The sequence below is a fragment of the Coturnix japonica genome, chromosome 1 (assembly GCF_054131305.1).
Source record: "Coturnix japonica strain WE chromosome 1, WE-NBRP24, whole genome shotgun sequence".
NCBI classification, from domain to species: Eukaryota; Metazoa; Chordata; class Aves; order Galliformes; family Phasianidae; genus Coturnix; species Coturnix japonica.
In genome coordinates this window covers 154,677,517-154,683,144 of record NC_140663.1, presented here as the reverse complement: position 1 = coordinate 154,683,144, position 5,628 = coordinate 154,677,517, and the positions used below count along the sequence as shown (strand labels likewise).

The window sequence follows — 5,628 nt, the reverse complement described above, 5'->3', positions numbered from 1 at the left end:
CAACCCAAAGCATCCTATGATTTCGGCATATATAAACATACATTGGTATAAGCCGGGCTTTCTCCCCGAGGCGCTATTTTGAACCGTCCCGCGCAGTGGGCGCGCAGCCGCGGAGGTTGCGCGGGGCGCAGTTCCGCCGGCCGCCCAGCGGGTGGCGCTGTCGAGTCGCCGACGGGGCGCTGCGCTGCGCGGGGCTGCGCGGAACGGGACAAGCCGTGCGTGGGGAGAGTAAAAAATCTCCCGGTAAATAAACAGCTCTGATGGGCGCATGGAGGCGAGATCGAGCCTCTTCACTAAAGGAGCTGCTCCTCATTTTGCTTTTTTTCTTTTTTTTTTGCCTTTTTAAATAACTGCTGATGAGTCAGGCGTGACATGGCTCCTGCAGCCCTCACAGATCATTAAGCAATTCATACCTTGTGTCTGTGGGCAGACCGTGCTGTCAAAACTCAGGCCCATCCTGGAGCTGGCTGAAGTGTTTTCTTTGGGTAAGATATATCTCTTATTTTCCCCAACCTCTGATTAACTAACCTTAAATACCAAGCTGGTATAGTAGGGAATTTGCTTGTGTGAGCCATTGTGTTTGAAGCAGAAGTGACAGCTTGTTACACGGCTCTTCTCTGCACATCCCTCCTTCCATGGGGAGGAATCTCGGGGATGAACAGAGCGAGAAGCTCAGGCTGCTCAGGGCCCCATCCAACCTGGCCTTGAGTGCCTCCAGGAATGGGACGCTGTGTGAGCCTCAGCACATCTGGACTCTGAGAGTGCAAGATTAAACCTGTGCTAGGGGTGAAACAGCCTTTGGTGTTGAACCACATTTACCCTTTAGCGGTAAATTAAAACGTAAATTAAAACAGGCAAAAAATGAAGCTTTGTCTCAAGGAGTCCTCCGTTAGAGGTGGAAAAGTCCATGCTGAACTAGGATGGGTTCTTTCATACCCGCACTGTACAGAACACTGCTCAGATTAATGGCTTATTTCCATCGTTTTAGCAAAGGTGTATCTCAGTCTGCTTGTAATTAACAGATTGGCGAGTCTGTAACCACATAGGATAGTACCATGGAAGAGTAACTCGTGCAAAGCAAGGAAAAAGTGAATACAGCTCAGACAATGCAGATGCAACACAAATGTCAGGAGGGTTTTTCCAGTTGCTGGATGTGGCAGATGGTGGAAGAGTACCTCTAGGATATGCTGGTTTAATTCTTCACCTTGGCACATGCTGAACTAATCTGAAGAAAGGAATGGCAGGCACTAGAATTAGTATCGGTGTTTGATAGAAAACCTTTTATTTTTTATTATTTTAAATGAGAAAAGCAGTTATGGGGAGTAATTCTGAACTGGCAGAGAGATGGGACAGATGATTGAACAGATTCTTTCCATCTCCACACTTTGTGAACTCACCTTTGGGAAACTTTTCTCATTTCAGGCTGAGTCTCAGTCTCCCGCAGCTGTTGTAGGAAGGTGAGCCATTTACCTCACCCAGAGCAGTGTTAATGCTACCACTGCACTTTGGCTTTAGAAGCTAATGAGATATTTCAGCACTAAGAAACTTCCACTTAGGCTGACCAGTTCTACCAAAATCCAGTTCTACCGCTGACCCATCCTTACCATGCCTACTAACCCTTGTCCCTCAGTGTCACATCTACATGTTTCTTGAACGCCTCTAGGGATGGTGACTCCACCACATCCCTGGGCAGCCTGTGCCACTGCTTTAGCACACTTTTGGAGAAGAAATGCTTGCTTTTCCTCCATGCACCTGTTTTTGTAGCCACAAATCCACGACCCAAAGCAGTGTATAATTTAATTTACGGCTAAACTGATGTAAAGAGGAAGTGATGTGGGTATCTGATCAGGAAGAAAGCAATAACCTGGGTAAAGAGGGAGAAAGGGGCACTTATTCGTTTCAGCTGGAACAGTTTGATGTGCTAAAGGGGACATCAGCCCAAGGCTCCAGTGCTCTGCAGCTATTCTTCTCACTAAGCCCTTCAAATTGAAGATGGTGTAAACACATGGAACTAACAGCGTGTAACATTTTTTGCACAAAACTGAATTCTGTCAGAGTAGAAACAAGGTACAGTCAAAGTAATTAAAAACAAACAAAAGGAAGAAAAAAAAAGCCAGGAAAATCTCACTGTCTTTGTTTTCAGGCTGAAGCTTTGTGATCAAGAGAAGGGATGCGCTGACCTCTCATTTGGGTTCTCCTCAACTCCATCTCTGTCATATGTCTTTAGAGCAAGCATGCTCCGTGGTCCTCTCCAAACCCTGAGACAGGCAGACACTGGTGTCTGTGCTGGTCTTGCCACAGATTTCCTGTGTGGTCTTGGATGGAGAAGGTGTCTGTGTGCCTCAGTTTTTCCATCTGTAAAATAAGAGCGATGTTACACGGTTTCACCAGCACAGCTACATTTCTGCGTAAAAAGCAGCCTGTGACCTTTGGATGAATGGTGGTAATGAGCTGTTTGCCTTATTTATAAGTATCATTTGGTGTGATATAAGTATTTTTTTGTATTGTACATAGTATGCTTATTTTTGTGCAACTGAACGCGGTCCCAACGAAGGCGAGAGACCGAATATTTTGCTTTCCCACATAACTCAACCAACGTTCCCAAGTCCTGATCTCTCACACCTCTGCTATTGCAGTTCTGGGCCTCTCGGCCTCTCTTGAGCAGAAACTGCTGATCGTGCCAAATTCTCTGGTGTTTTGCAATGTGGGCTAACATGCACCGGGGTTTGGATGAGACCAGTAGGCTTATTTTCACTTCAGGCCTGCGGCAGCACTGGAGCTGGAGAGCACAGAAATAAAAGGTCAGTATAGCCCTTCCCAGAGCCACACAGCTCCTGTTTGAAAACACATACAAATATAATATGGCCATTAAGATATATTCATACATTTATTTAATTAATAGCTTTATTGCTTTTCTCCCTCCTGAAAGTCAGCTCTACACCAAAAGGAACATTGGATGCTGTTGCTTTCATTTATTTGAATTGCTTCTTGTTTTTAGAAGGTTTGCTGGGAATGAGAAGAAAAACTGTAGACCTATTATTTCTCTCATTTTTTTTCTAATTTTGTGTGTCTCTGTCTGTCTGCACAGTATTAGCTGGTGTTTAGATGACTTTTTGGAACAAAGTTGGTGAATATGAACATGCAGTTTGAAAAATGAAGGTCTGAATAGACATTCACAGGCGATTAAGTTACCACAGCTTAATGAGTGTCTCTAGAGAATGATTAAAGCAAGCACTTAACTGGGGTGGGCTAGGAACATGCACACAATCAATTACCGTAGCTCAGTTGATGATGAATAAATTGTAAAACTGCAATAAATTGACAGATTACCACGTCTGTGCCCAGAAGGACATGTCAGTACTCCCTCCCCTCTCCCCAAAGATCATCTTATCTGCTGTTCTAGGTCCCCTCTATCTCATGTGTGCATCTGCTTTGGAACAGTAGAATTCAAACCCTTCAGTGGATAAAGCTGTTGAGATGAACGCTGTACAAAACACCTAAAATACTCTTATGATTAAAACTCCTATTTTCCATAGGGAAGAGTAGCCATTGAGTCCTAAGAATACACCAGACCCATTTTATCAGTGGTTAAGCTAAAGAAGAGGAGATGCAGTAGTTCTGAACCTCAAAACCCACCTGTAGCAATGAGGATAATGGACAACCTCCTGTGTCTTAGTACAAAATCCCACACTCTTCACCTTAGAGTTCAGAAATTGCTTCAAGTTATCTAAGGAGACATAATGGAAAAAGAAAAAAACAACAAAAAAAGAAAAAGCCATAAAATCTGACACCTCATCTCCTGTACTTCTGTTGAGACTCAAATCCTGGCAGGCTGATAATATACGACCAGCAGAATTGTACTGAAAAACTAGTGGGCTCATCTCCAGTATCCCTCCCTAATTAAATATCTTTTACTTGTACCATTTTCCAGGATACCACAGACTTCTGACATAGAATACATGATGAAAACAAACTCTACATCAATACACTACTGGCTGTGAAGTGTGAGATATTTCAGTAGCTTGTATATAAACAATAAAGACCATGATAACACCAAAGCTTGGCTTGATTATTTTTGAGTGGGACCACTATCCAGCATACTGTCCCGAAGGCAGTGCCAGCCTTATTTTCTTCACCCTCACTCACAGGTTCATTTTCAGTAGTGATAGGATGAGAGGTAATGGTCTCAAGTTAGGCAAAAAGGAGAATCAGGTTGGATGTTAGGAAAAATGTAGTCTCCAGAAGAGTGGTAATGCATTGGAATAGGATGCCCAGGGAGGTGATGGAGTCACTGTCCCTGAAGGTGTTTAAGTAACATGTAGACATGGTTAGTGGGCATGGTGGTGATGGGCTGGCAGTTAGACTAGATGATCTTAGTGGTCTTTTCCAACCTTTAAGATCCTATGACTTCCTGTAGAATATGGCTACAGACTTGAGAGTAAAAGTGACTCCCAATATGAAAACCTTTTCTTGGAAGAAAAGGGTAGAAGAGTGTCTAAGTACATTCAGAAATACTGTCACTAAGTCCAGCTTGTACCAAAGGTGACATTGTCATCATTTGAGCTGAAAACTTGAATTTCCGTATCAATTCCTACCACAGATTTGATAATCATTATCCGGTTATTCTCTTATCTCTGAGATGATAGATTTTCAATTGACATTTTTCGGGATTCTATGGATAACATAAAAAATGGCAATCCCTGGGCCATCACAGCAGTACTCACCAGACATCTGAGAAAATTGGCAATGCAGTCAAGCCCAAGCAACAACCATGTTTGCTTTCTGGAGAACGCTATTGTGGACAGCCCAATGTCAGCCCAATGATCTGAGAAAGATTGTTTCTCAACAAGGATATTCCTGAGAGACAGATCATGTTTATGAAGAAGCCATCAGAGCACCACGAAAGGAATACTTCAGTACCAAATGATGACCCACAAGGACATCATATCTCCAGTTATTATATACCATCATATCCTTCAACTCAAATATAAAAAAAACCTTAACAATTACTAGCTAAGTATCTACCCGTAAACTCAGACCTGCCTTCCAATTGTCTTTCTAACAACAAAATCACTGAAGCTAATGCAGTATGAAATGGGAGGGCATTAAAGAAGATAGTAGATGGAATGTATTGCATGGCATTGCCTCACCATGAGCTCTATGTCATAAAAATACTCTTAGCCCATGACAAGGGGACATGACAAATCTCAGAAGCAGTGATTAGCAAAAAAGGGCAAATCTGAGTCTGAGTCATGCAGTCACTTAAAATAATTAAATATTAATGAGAGGTTTATGAAAACTATGCAAATAGACTCTAATGAGATTGCTCATAATTTTCTTCTCTAGTTATGCCAGAAATACTGGTGAAAAAATAAAGTTTTGTAGTAGGCACTGGAACTTCTGCAGCACAGACATATTACAGCAATAACTGCAAAGGTGCATAGGAAGGAAGGAAGGAAGGAAGGAAGGAAGGAAGGAAGGAAGGAAGGAAGGAAGGAAGGAAGGAAGGAAGGAAGGAAGGAAGGAAGGAAGGAAGGAAGGAAGGAAGGAAGGAAGGAAGGAAGGAAGGAAGGAAGGAAGGAAGGAAGGAAGGAAGGAAGGAAGGAAGGAAGGAAGGAAGGAAGGAAG

The 5,628-nt window shown here is 42.9% G+C and overlaps 1 long non-coding RNA gene across 3 annotated transcripts; it reads left to right on the top strand.

Annotated features, from left to right (window-relative positions):
- Positions 1–215: 215 nt before the first annotated feature.
- On the top strand, positions 216–4,059 carry LOC146762794 (uncharacterized). 3 transcript variants are annotated; one of them, XR_014948691.1, is made up of 4 exons: positions 216–485; positions 2,144–2,443; positions 2,761–2,801; positions 3,932–4,059. It is a non-coding gene; the product is annotated as an uncharacterized LOC146762794 (long non-coding RNA). The 3 variants fall into 3 exon arrangements; XR_014948687.1 differs by having other exon boundaries at positions 2,144–2,801; XR_014948688.1 differs by lacking the exon at positions 216–485 and adding an exon at positions 1,422–1,457 and having other exon boundaries at positions 2,144–2,801.
- Positions 4,060–5,628: the final 1,569 nt, after the last annotated feature.